General features: G+C 43.2%; 1 protein-coding gene across 10 annotated transcripts in view; it reads right to left on the bottom strand.

Annotated features, from left to right (window-relative positions):
- The window catches only part of add3a (adducin 3 (gamma) a), a 133,143-nt gene that overhangs the window by 44,651 nt on the left and 74,553 nt on the right, over positions 1-13,939 (bottom strand). For 2 of the 10 annotated variants that reach the window (XM_078166024.1, XM_078166021.1), the window contains exon 1: positions 7,191-7,602. The exons of 6 other annotated variants lie outside the window; for them this stretch is intronic. The gene's annotated coding sequence lies outside the window, so the exon portion shown is untranslated. Of the gene's footprint in view, positions 1-7,190; positions 7,603-13,939 lie in introns of those variants that run through there. 2 more of the 10 variants (XM_078166023.1, XM_033625319.2) reach the window with 1 other exon arrangement.

The following is a 13,939-nucleotide window of genomic DNA, read 5'->3' on the forward strand; positions in this document are numbered from 1 at the left end:
GGGACAAAGCCAATGAATGCAAAAGGAAATACATTTGAAAATATGCCAGCATTTGTTATGTAGAAAGAGTTTACTTTGTGATACAGGATACATTTAAGAGGAAATCTAGCAATAAAGTACAATCTTGAAAACAAACTTTCTTTTGGCTTAAGTGCATAAGTTAATGACCATAAAGCCCCATCTATGTCCTACGCAAACTCCTTTAAAACTTGACCGAAGACCAAGTGAGGACACAGTGGCCTGACTTTCCACCAATTTCCTTTTTTTGGATATTGTGAAACCAAACACATTAGAACAAATGCATAACCTCCTTGGTGAAACGCAAAGATGAATTCACAGACAAAACATATAAAACTTCATTCTCCAAGATCCCTTGCAACACAGCTGCTGTTGCAGTAGTGAAGGATAAGCTGGTGGTGTATTAGGAGAGGCGGGGTTTATGGGAGCTCTAACAGATGGTGCCTTGGCTTGAAGAGCAGAGGAATGATAAAGAGGGAGCAAGAAAGAGTTTAAGAAAGGAATCCCGCTGCTTTCCATCTTCAAAAGCCCAGTGGTCATCTGACAGCAGGAGGGTCGAAATTTAGGGTTTACTCTGCCAGAAGTGACTCCTTCTCCTTTAGCTGTTTCTCTTAACTCTGTACGATGGGAAACAGGGGGGTTGGAGAGGTGATTTGGTTCGCACATGCTGCTAAGCTACTCACTCAGGTCAAATGCCACTTAAAAAGATGGTTGAGATTAGTAGAGTGACACACAGCTCAGTGTATGGAAGAGTCGTACTCAGAGCAAACAAACAATGAGTTTAAGAAAATCCTTCCGAGCGGATGATCGTGTTTTCAGTGGGTTTTTTTCTCATGACCACACGTCCTCACTTGCTCCTATGACAGTAAACCACTGTGTAAAGACTTGACATTTATAGTGTTGCTACTGTACCAATTAAAATACACAAGAAAGCCAGCAACAACACTTCCTTTCTATTACCAATGGCTTCAAACGTTATGAAAAGTTACTGCAATTATCCATTATGCAGCAGACCGTCGATTTACCTCAATGTAACCACTGCTGCTTCCTCTGCTACCAAACACTGAGCGGTCAAGTGTTTAATGCCTCGCTCAAAGACACGTCAGTGGTGGTTCAATGTGTTTGTCACTTGTTTTTCCAACCTAAATATTCTCCATTGGTACTTTGAACTGGAATCACTGTCACAACCCTTATAAGCTAGGAGATGTGGCAAGCCACAGACAAAGAGTGTTAGCAAGAAGCGATCCTAGCCCAATCAGCTGCTACTGATCATCCGACCGATATTCGGATGAACTTCTGACGTGTCCGAATTTTTGGACGGCCATCATCAGGCTCTTTCGAAGCTGAAGCAGAGCTGCCTGTCAATTTGCCAAGATCAGTGCTTTTTCTTTCCACTCAATCACTCGTACAGCGCGTACATACGTATCCAGCTAGTTTGTTGGTGCTGCTCATTTGATAACTTGTGTGTGTGTTGGTGAGAGAAAAGAGAGTGAGAGAGAGGGAATCAAAACCTGGACCGGTTTTGCAGGAATGGACCCTGAACCGTACGAACCGTACCTCTGGTGGCAAACATACTTCTACCTTCACTGCCCTGGAGTTTTCAAAAAAATCTTAATTGACAATTGGCAATAGCCACAAAAATTCCCAGGGCCACACAGGATGAGCACGTAAATCATGAACTTTGGCTTCACATCGCAGATGATTTACTCGTACAGAGGGAGTTGGAATTAAACAACAGCCTTTTTAAAACATGCACAAATTGCTTAATATGACAAAGGTTTGCCAAAATATCCATGTTATCCGTACACCAGAGAATCCATGGAAGCGCAGGAAGCCCCTCACTCCGTACCTGATCCCACTAATAAAGCTGTGATTTACAGTATGGAAGTCAATGAAAGCCACCAAAAAAATCCTCTTTAACTGGAGGCAGCTGGGTGGTGAAGAGTTATGTAACATGATATTGAATTCACCCTCCTGCTTGCCTGCACAGTTCTGTTTACTGAACGCACAGGACAGGCCAAGCCAGGATAAAACCACAAAATGATGGGTTGGTGATGGGAGTAGGCGTAATGGGTAATTAAAAGAAGAAAGACCTGAGGAGTTATTTGCTATTGTGCAACATCTGTACTCCGTCATCAACTCGTCACTGTACTGTTGTTACACTCTCAGCTTTGAGTTCCTTTACTTCTTGTACCCATCCTGTTGCACTTATTCAAAGATGCTCCAGTAACCAAAAGTAAATGAAAAGTTGCATATACAATTATCCACACCGTCTCAGATGTGTTCCTGACTGACAGTGGAAGCTCATGCCTGAAATTTGCTGAATGAGTGAAATTCTGTGGGGCCAAATGCAACAGCTGAAGCCTCACCAAAATAAAGTGACACCCCCCCTCGGAGCTCTGAACCCTGCCTCACCCCACCCTCTACTCTCACAGATACACCAGTACACTATCCCATCCCTGTTCTGTCACAAGACACACAACTCCAGCAGTCCCCAGCATGAGCTTCCACCCTCCCTCCCTCTGCTTCTCTCAATAGATCATTGTCCCCATCCCGAACCCTCTGGGCCTGGCCACATCCAGAGAGATCGACGGTTGGGAGGTTTGGGAGGGTGATGCGGGGAGAGGCGGTGGTTGTGTGAGTGTGCACAATTAATCTGAGTAAGAATGAAATCTGATCCTTGCATTAATGCATCAATGTTTATAATTCAAATTTCACGCTTCACGGCAGACGCTCTCTCGTGATTTGCTCAAATGCTTCTTGAATGAGACACATTGAAGTCTCTCAACAATGCCAGAAGTTTAGATTGAGTTCAGTGACCGACTGGAAATTTGAGACACAATTGCCCTTTACAGATATGGCATTAGAGGACAGAGCTGTATTGTAATTGATTTAAGCTCCATTAATCTGTGGCAGATAGACCAGGCAGGCTGTGTTTACTGAAGAGCGCTAGACTGTGACTGCTGCCTGAGGCAAGGTGACCACAACCTCTCACCCCATGACCTGCAGTGACCTTCCCCTCCCTCTCACAGCTCTGCAGACATAAGCTATCTTCATCAGTGGGCAAGCTGTCCATGAAAACGTTCTCATCTATAAACAATTACTTTAAAAGTGCCATGAAACAAATCACTGTGATAAACCTTGCCATGCTCAACATGTTTTTGGTAAGGAGTTACAAGATGAATGGTGTGGACACGTAACCCCCATCTAGCCCCACTTTAACCTTAACAGTAGGCTGTTAATGCATGAGAGGAAGAGATTTATCAAACACTCTGCAGGTATGTCTTTTATGTTAACAGAAAAACCCTTGGAGTGTATTCCGGGGTTTGGACTGGACCGAAAAATCTGTCAATTATCGATCAATAATCTGGCAATTATTTCCCCAATTAATGGGTGAATTATTTGTTTCAGAAAATGTCAGAAAATAGGAGTAAGTGGCTGATGCCACTTTTTTAAGCCCAGCCTGATGTCTTCAGATTACTTGTTTTGTCTGATGCGGTCCAAACTTACAGACTTTCAATTCACTATCGCAGAACACAAAGAAAAACAGCAAATCCGTACAATTAAGAAGCAGTAACTAAACAAAGTGTCTGCTTCAAACACCCAGTGAAATGAAAAAAATATTTTTTCTCAGTTCTAATCCTGTGTCCCTGTGTTTATTTATCATTTATCTATATGCCAAATGTTTGTCAAAAAAATTAGTATCAGAGTATATTTACATCAAAATCCTCATATTTTTTCTTCGTGTAAAACCAGGTAAAACAGCTTCAAGTTTTTGATGACAAATCCTGCACTACGGGATGTTTAAAAAAAGTTCATCCAATCAAATGAGACTTTGGGCGACTAGCCACACCAATCATATAAGCTCGCACCTCACCATTTGTGGGTTGTAGTCAGGGCGTAAAATTAACATTTTACCTCATCTGCCATTGGCTAGTGACCTCCAAAAATTTACCGGCCAAACATATTTTTCACCAGCCAAATAAAAAAATTGTGCCTTATTTGATGAAAAATAGTTACCTTACGTTTTAGTATGAAAATCCAACCCTGTCCTCTGTGTTTCTTTGGTGTGCTTGCGGCAAAGGCTGCAGCTCATTGTGTTGATGTGCGGGTCGTAGGTCAGCCATGACCACGGCTGGCCAGCCTTGTCTAGTTTCTGTTTTTCAATAAAATGCCATGCGACATTTGTACTCTGTTTAACTGTCTGTTCTTCTTGTCCAAGTCCAACATGTTCATCTTCGTTTTTCCTCTTTTCTGGCATTGGTTTCACGGCAGAAACGTGTCGCCACATCTTGCTCAGAAGTTACCATAGAATGCCCGGGAAACAAGTTCTGGTAGCTGATGTCATGCGTTCCCGGCACATGTACAATAAGCCATGAGGGTCAAAAAAGTCTGACACAGCCAGAGGCGGTCCTGGCTAGTTTTACGCCCTGGGCGAACCTCCTCCATTGACAAATAAAGAACAGTCCCTCCATAAGTAAAGAACAGTCCCTAAAGTGCGGTGAGGTTTGTGGACTGTTTCCTGCCACAAAAAGCGAAATGTGAACGGCTCGTTTCTCCTCTGACACGCCACATACCTGTGTGCTGCCACGGCTCGGCTGTCCAGGTACTACTGGGCAGTCATGACGCCAAGAAGAGGAAATTACTGGACCTGGAGTCGGACTTCTCTGTCGCTGGTAAGCCATTATCTTGCGCCGCAGAGCACTATGAGCCTGTCTATTCCTGTCTGTGACCCCCGTTCAACCCACAACTGCCAGGATTCGCCTTTCCTTTCTGCTGCTGGTTGAAACGTGATAATAGGGGCGCCCCACTCCACTAACTTGACGTGGAAATGAGTGGTAGTCTAGAAAACTGGAGAGTTTTGTTTGGGTTTTTTTAGTTTTTTTTTTTGGAGGGCGCTCATGCAACCTTACATAGATTGCGCCCCGGGAGGTTGCCCACATTGCCCATAGCAAAACCCGTCCCTGGACACAGCTGGCAGAAATGGTTGAAGCACATAAAAAACCCACATGCAATTCAAAATTTTCCATCAGCCACTGGTGGGTGTGTGTTTTTGTTTTACACGCCAAACTCATTTTTTACCCACCATTGGCACTTGGCAGGTGTTAATTTTACGCCCTGGTTGTAGTAGCTAACAGTGCAATATGGAGAGAGACTGAAAGAGATGTGTGTTCAGAAATCAGTGGGCAGAACCTTTGTTTTCATTTCCATAATACTGAGGACTATTTTGTTTACCTCTCCCTCATCTTTCTTCTGATCTCATGGTGAAAGAGTTGTGTGTGAGGAACCAACAACCAACTAAACTCTAAGCCCGCCCACACTTAAGTGGTCCTGCAAAGTGCAAAGGATTTGATATAAATTCCTCAAAGTACAGAAGCTAAAGATGCTCTAACTTCCATTTCATTAGGACTGTGGATGTCTGACCAACAGTCTAAAATCCCAAAATACCGTTATGACTATCATGAATGACCGTCACATTGGAGAAGCTGGAACCAGCAAATGTTTGCTTATACATGGACTAAAGATATTATTTGATCATCAAAACAGTTGCCAATTAACTTTCTGTTCATTGACTAATTTAATTGCATCGATCAGTTGCTTTGCTATAAACAAGAGAGTACATATATCAAATTCTGAATGACTTAAAAATGCATCTGTCTTGTGAGACCTCAGAGAAGTCATATTGATGTATGACTGCATTCCTTCATCTTTATCATTTATAAGAGCTCACTGTACATTTCTAAGACAGAGTGTTCACCCACAATGCTTCAGTGGTCCTCTGACATTCGGAGCTGGAGCAGAGCCAGCAGCTCAGACAACACACAACTCTCCATCGTCATCTGATGACAGCCAGCTAATCTGAAAACCTGCGTCTGACCCATGTATCTGCTGCTCCATCTCTCTCTCTGAGCCTGTCTCACTAGTTTGCTACATCTCTCTCATTTCTGTCCATCACTCTGTCGGACTTTATCTCCCTCCTCACCTTTTGTTTTGTGCCTTTTAAAAAAACTGCACCCAAGATACCTGGCGCATGCACGCCTAGAAGAAAAGCATGACAAACTAAAAACAAAGTCACAACAATACTGATTGATATTACAGGCAGTCGACACAAGCACACTGGAGGAGACGCCCACCAACAACACCACACACCCATCCACCCACTCACACACACCTCCTATCTTTATCTAGCCTGGGGGAAGCTTCAAAGCGTGGCTGCTTGAGTCTCCATGAGCTGCCACCACTAAAAATAGACAAACAGCCTTTTGGGTTGTGTTACGACCCCAACGGCAACAATACCAGGAAAGAATCTGTACGTTGGCTAATTTTATCCACACACAGTGTAAATGGCACGGTGAGCACACGCATGTAGAGGCAACTCACACACACACACAGAGGTAGGTGTGTCATAACATGCCTGCATGACAGATCCAGCAGTGAAACTGGAGGATGGTGTGTGTGAGCCAAATGCTCAGCAGCTTACAGATCCTCCAGCGGCTTTACTATGAGATGGTGAAAACTCTTCTTACGAGCCCACCAGCGAGCCAGCAGTCCCTGCTTTTGTCTGTAGCTGTAACACATGGCAGCAGCTGGTTGCAGTTTGGGGTGTTGGTTTATTGTGCAACACTATTATGCAGATTGCAACACACACAAGTCTTATTTTGATCCTTTTCTGGGCGTTCTGTCTGAATTATTGATTCATATTTTCAGGAAAGGCATGCTGAAGGCTGGTTCTTGTTGCTCCCATGACCCTAAAGTGTGTCCTTCCATCACAGACAGCCACTGATATTGTACACATTAGAGATAATAGCCACAGCTAATCTTCTCTGGTGTTCACACTCACTGCACTGTTACTGCCAAGCATGTTTATAGTGCAGGAGTGCGTGCCTGCGTGTGTGTGTGTGTGTGTGTGTGTGTGTGCCCTACCAGTCACACTAACATGGAATTCCCCTAAAACTACAAATCAGTTTAAGGGTTGGGAGCTGGAGTCATGCTTTCGAAGCTTATGGGAGCACAAAGACAGAAGACAAACTGCATTCCTACTCAAATGAATGAGACTGGGTCTTCAGAAGACAATTAGAATATATATGTACGTATCCCAACCAAAATTCAAATGTCCAACCAGGTGTGATGAAGAAACCACCTCATAGACAAACAAGCCAAGCCCAACCAACCTTGTATTTCCTCCTTGGTCAGTGAATGGGAGAGAACAGGCAGTAGTAGTAGGCGGCTGGGGCAAAACACATGTCTCTATTTTTCCTCCACTGCTCGCCGTCTGTGCTCAAATTCCAACACTGAGTCCCAGAGAGAAGCCGGTGAAAGACGAGACAGAAAGAGCAGGATGCGAATGACTGAAAGTGAGAGCCAGGCTGCAATCACGAAACCAGTCGGTCCACTTGTCCGTCCAGATTGTCCATATAGATGCTCTCTGGCCGAGCTGCCAGCAGTCAGCAGATTCTCCCAGATTCCTGTGGGCTCTGCTCCTCGGCTGCCCCGGCGTTCATCAGAGAGAAACGCATCAACAGCTGTGAGTGTGTATGTGAGAGGATATATGTGTGAGTGTGTGTGTCTGTGTGCCCTCTGCGAATGAGGGTGTGTGTTTGTGTGGAAAAGAAGCTAAAGGGACCACGTGATGCAGGCTTAATCCCCCGCCCACTGGCTGGAAGCACACACATTCGGGCAAACACACACATACAGGCTGCTGGACCAATCAGAACTCAGGCTCACACACACTAATCACCCCTTCTCCTCCTCCTCCTCCCTCCTCCTCCTCCTCCTCCTCCCTCGCCTGCTTTCTCTCTCTCTCTCTATCTGTCTAGTCATCTTTTTTTCTTGCCTCTCTTTTTCCTTTGATCCATTCACTTTCTGCTCTTTCTCCCACATTCCACAATCCTCTCTCTCTTTATGTCCCTCATTCACGCCCCCTGCTACAACGCCACCCCTCAGGCGACTGTACTAAAGGTCAGTGTTTATGAGTCCGGCTGGCAGCGGTGTAACTACAGCCACACAACCTGCTGCAGCCAAAACTGCACAGCCTTTAAAGCTGCTTCCGCCCCTCACGATCATTGTTTTCTGACTCTGCGGTGAACTACAACACCAAATGCCTTAAACCAAGTCAGAGGACACTGTCGAAACTACAGTTTCAAATTAAAATGTCACAGTTTAATGATTCCAGGTCAGAGGTCAGAGGAAGCCTCGTCACAGCTGTTTGTAATTCAGCGCCTTTGCCTAAAGCAAAACTCCATTATAAGCCTGGCATCTTTCCTGCCATCCATTTTTTCTGTTAATATTTGTTACTGTTGATTGATTCTCACCAAAGCTGCAACTACTGACTACCTTGCTTTTCTCCAGTACATTCCTAAATGATGCTTCAACAACCAACTGCAACCACTCATTCTTCTTACTCACGCTGAGACACGGCACAAACACATGAAGGAAATGATCAAATGTCAGCGCATAGTCACTTTAATTTTTCTGTTTGCTGGTCAGCTGTAGCAGATTAGACAGATTAATTCTGACTGATGACCACAGTGATTTGGTTAAGTCATCAGTTCCATACTGACACAAATAGTGATTGATATAATACAGCAACTGTATTCACAATCACACAAAATATGAAAAACTGCATTGCTTAATCACTGCATTGAACCATGTTCCATTATAATGTATAATTGGCCTTGAGGCCCAGACGCACCAAACCAACATCAATGAACTAATGGCGAGCAAGGCCAACTGTTGAGTTGGCTGTGTCTCAGCCAAAACGTTGTTCCTTAACACATGGCAAAGTCTACAACCACTGGCCAACTACTTGTAGGTTCTGTGTCTGTGTGTGAGGAAATAACTCTTCATACCGACAGGGGGAGGTAGTCTGTATTCAACATTCAAAACGGGAAACCGGAGGTCTGTCAGGATGGATTGAAGATGCTAGTTAGCCAGTTAACAAATTAACGCCACCCAACGTTGAAAGAACACATTATATTTACTGTGCAATGGTGAACAAAAATGAACCATTACAAACTATCTCTTCTAAAGAGCTCACTGGCTAAAAAATAGCCTTACCTTATATTACAATTTTTTTTTGTTTGTTTGCTTTCCTCACTTCTGTTTCTCTTCCTTGTGAACTGACCTGAACTGCCAATGAGAGTGATTTCATTCACCAACTGGCCCCGCAATCTGCAATGGCTCTGGCCCCAATTAAATATGCTGAATTGGCCAAAAAAACGACAAGTAAAGCAACAATCTCCACAGTGACTATGTGATTATAGGGGCTAAAAAGAAAAAGTTGGACTTTGGGTACATCATCAAATGTACAATGAGGACATTGTAGTTTTTCTTCCTGTTGATATATCGAAGCAGGAAATTTACTAAAGTTGTACCATAAAATAAAGACCACAATCTGAACCCAACTTGTGGAGAGAAAGCAGAGGCGCAGACGACTGAACACAATTTACAAGTCATATATGCAGAAGAAAAACAAACAATCCAAGCAGCCGGCAAGATGTCAACAACCTGTCAGCCGAGTCATGCATGATGCGGTTTGATTTTCACAGAATTATGCTTCACCTCGACTGCTATGTAAATTTACACATGGATAATTTAGATTTACCAGTGAAAAGAGAGATTATAAATGCAGGTGTGATGCACAGAAGGGTTGAAGAATCAACTACAGGGACTTTTACTCTAACTTGAATAATTAAACAACTTCTAAATGTCTCACACATGCAGGATACGACACCTCATTCCTGGCTGAGTGTGAGAGATAGTGCTGGTATGTAACCTACCAACTGTCCTTCTTAACTTTGAACTGTCCTGTAAAAGTATGTCATTATCTCACGCTGGCACCAAACTTTGTCATAAAACCTAACACACGATTTATGTGGATAATAGATGCCAGAGGCTTTTGGCAGAGAGCGTTTGGGTTATAAAAAGCCGTAGTTCACATTGATTGCCATCACCTGATAGCTTAGATGATAAGACATTTTTGTTTAGGCTCCTGGGAGAGAAACTGTAGCAACACAGTGGCAACAGACGCCAAGCCGAACCAATCTGATGACCTGCAGTGTGAGCTGAAAACCTGCCAGAATTAAACTTTACACTAAATCCTCCATTGTTTTGTGAAATCTGTATTTCCTGCTGATATCTAAACAATCGTGCATGACATTTTCTGTACTGTAATACAAAATGGTGACATTTGTGCTGGTGCATGAATTCACTGAACAACATGTAACACATGTTCAGGCAAGAAGTGAAAATCAATGTGCCAAATATGCATGTTGTAAGTATGCAAATAATGTTGGCAAAAGAATGAGTTAATCAAGATAAATGCCACCGTGCGGAGTCTGATTATTAGTGTTCCAGTGTGTGTGTGTGTGTCTCTCTCTCTATCACTGTGAGCCTGAGGTTAAAATGAGAGGGACACTATGACTGACAGCTTGACACAGGAGGCAGTTAACACCACTGAGGTGAACCTGTGACACAGTGCAACCATGTGAGCTACGTAGAGTTTAAAACCACAACTGGCAGCTATAATACTAAAAATATTTGGACAAATTCAGTATACTGATATATTGTGTTTTATATGCTGTTTAACTGTATGTGAAGAGTTTTTAAGTTTTTCAAACTGTCTCTCCTCTTGAGTCCAAGAAGAAAAAAAAAAACATTATCATAAGAACTCATAATAATACAGGCTTGCAGTACAATAAGTTTACAAGTTATTTTGAGAACAATGTTTGTTATCAGAAGATTTCATGTTTTTCATTGTGACGCATTATTGCACAATCTATTATCTCCACCTGACTGTTCCACTTTGACAGGAACACACAAACAGACACACACACACACACGCCCACGCCCACACACACTGTGCGGAACTTGTCTTTATAGCAGAGGAGGAAGATTGTACCCATTGATAAGGCTGAGAAGCCGTGGACATCAATTTGTCAAAAATATCAATTTATCAATACACATCGATTCTGAATATACTAAAAGGTTTCAGTACTCATTTTCCGCAGTATTGATACACTGACACCAGCTGCGCTTTCTCATTTTCTTGTTGTTAATGTTTACTACAATCATTCTGCTTTTTCTGCTATTAGCCAAGAGAGGAAAAGTCAGTATGTCATGTTATAGCCTTGTTATATCTATTTATTTTAATAAAAATAATAATAATTTTATGCCCTAAATGTCAATTCTTCCGTGTGATATCAAAAACGGTTTAAAATATTGATATTTTTAAGGTGTGCCCATTGTATCAAAGTTAGAAATTCCAATATTGTCACAACACTAGTGGGCATACAAACACAAACACACAGACTGTGTTATGCATTCCACAGTCATGGACTGGGTGCTGCCGGCTCTTTTAAACCAGTCAATTCCTCTAAATGGCATCACATGCATGTGGAGGGAATAACTGGAGTGTTTGCTCAGGGGGCTGCAGCTGGTTTGTACCAACAAACAACTATCATCCTGCAGTGGCCTCATGACTAACTGTCTTTTCCCACATACTGTGTCCCCTACACAAAGAACAATAACGTGCTCTTGGGCATTGCTTGCGCTGCTTGTCTATGAAATTACATTATGAGCAATGCTTATAGAAAATAACCCTATTTGTAACACTGTTAGCTTAGAGGGGAGTGAGCCTCGACTGCAGCAAAATATTCCTTCAGTGCAAGAAATGTGCGATGGAGAGGCTCTGCAGTTTTTCAGTCCAACCAAATGCTGACACAGCAGATCTCACTGATTAGTTTCTCCAATTTCAGTGACGGTGAGCTGATCAATACAATCTGCAGCAGTACTGATTGACTGGAATCTGCACGGCACATTATTGTATCCTTGTCAGTCGGTGCTTTACATTATCAGTGACATATAAAAAGCTGCACAGAGGACTCTGCTATTTGAGCTTCATAGTATTCTTCATGCTTGCAAACCATGGACTTTAATGGAATGGCCATGAATTCCCTTGTTCAATATTTGATTTTGCTTTTGTTGGCAGAGTCAGTGAAATACTGACACTGGCATTATTCCTTCGTATTGGTACAATATTAAGTCTCTCTGTGCTGCCCTGCCCTCTGTCTGCACACTGTTTTCTTATCCGCAGTGCAGCGATTATGCCAAGTACAGACTGGCATAGAAAGGAGACTGATCTCCCCCTCAGCACCATCACCTCCTGGATGTTGGTGCATCACTCAGCACTTTTATGCACACACACACACACACACACACACACGATCCCCAGCTGTCACTGCCAGGCCTGACTCAGGAAAACAGAGCTACACACATACACAAACACCTGCACAACACTGAACGCTGCCACTTCTGGACAGAGTCTAAACACAGGTCATTGTATGAAGACATAACACTGCACTATGGATTGTGTCACATTAGTATGGGTTGTAGCGCCTGCTGCTCATGTCCTATGTAGTTATCAAAGGGTTGGCCTGGGGTTAGACAATAAGAGCATTCAAAGTACCAATCACTTCGCTCTGACAGACAACATCTGGACTGTAACGCTTGCACGCCATCTAAAATTTTAAAAACCTAATGAAAGATGCAACACAAAACTGTTCTACAAACTTCACTGCTTCTCTCTTTTGCCTACACAACAAGTGCAAAGAAGGCTAAAGCAAAGGGAAGACATCACGTTGGGACAGACAGTATCCAAGCAGCTATGTCTCAGTGGTTGATAACAGCCGTGTGGAATCCAAAATTACTGTTATTGCTTTAGGCTGACTCATGTGACACATTACAGACGAGGTTGGTCTAAACCCAGGCCATCAAAAAGAGCTTGATACTCTGCCGTCTCCACGCAACTGTTATCAAGTGTGATGATTAACAAGCCCGTTGCACACCACAGTGCTCTTAAGTCACCCCCCCCCCCCCCCCCCTCGTGACCTCTGTGATAAGCCGCGGACAAAAACAAAAACACAACAGTGAGGAAGACGTGAGCGTCTGCGGGGCTAAGTGCATGCTAGTATCATTTACTGCCAAAGCCCTGCTATCAGCGTTCTGTCAGCGTTTCCCACCAAACGCCAAGCAGTAACAGGAGAGCAGTGAGGGGCACGTTCACTGATGCTAACTGTTCAGGAATGTACAAACACTTGAGGTTATTGCTGGGCCCTCTGAGCTTTTTCCCAAGATCTGAAAAAAAAAATAGCCGACCAGTTTGGGAGACCCCACGGTGGGAAATTGACAGATGTGGTAATGCTTAAGAAAATAAAACTCATTTGGTTAATGGGTGTGAGGCGACCCCACTGACACAAGAGAAGGATTTTTTCCATGAAGCTTGTTTTGACTACTTTTACTTCAAACACCATTTGCCCACATGACAGGGAGGTCAAGTTGATTCCCAGAGGACAGTCTAAAGCCACATGACGGCCTCCAAAATAACTTTTGCTAACAGCTTGTCAGTTCTTATAAAACACCATCATGTTTGTGTCATGGGTCGACCTGCAGGACAAATACAAAAGAGCAAGTCTGCAGAGCATATTGAGACGTTTACACCTGCCAAGGAGGATTTCAGCCTCACCTGGAGACCTGACATTCAGAAAGAAAACAGTAGTGGTGGGGACATGCTGCAGGTGCTGGCCCGGTTTCAGAAATACTGTCAATTCAACAATTTGAAGGCTTACTAGATGTGAAAACACTGCAACCATGTAGAATTCTGAGACACTATTATGCAACTCTGCAAAGTTACCAGGTTGATAATATTTTTTTCTGTTAACAACACAATAACCCTATTCATGTTACAAAATAATCTAAATGTGCATTTACAACAATGACTGGAGCGTCTCCACTTCTGCTCACAGTGCAAAAATGAAGCCAAAACATCCCAAATATGGGTACGGCCATCTTGTGCTGATGAAGTTATTTGGAACCCGAATCTGCACAGTAGTGATCAGAAAGCGGAGCTGTGATATCAAGTTCC

This window comes from Epinephelus lanceolatus, chromosome 3 (assembly GCF_041903045.1).
Source record: "Epinephelus lanceolatus isolate andai-2023 chromosome 3, ASM4190304v1, whole genome shotgun sequence".
Lineage (NCBI taxonomy): Eukaryota > Metazoa > Chordata > Actinopteri > Perciformes > Serranidae > Epinephelus > Epinephelus lanceolatus.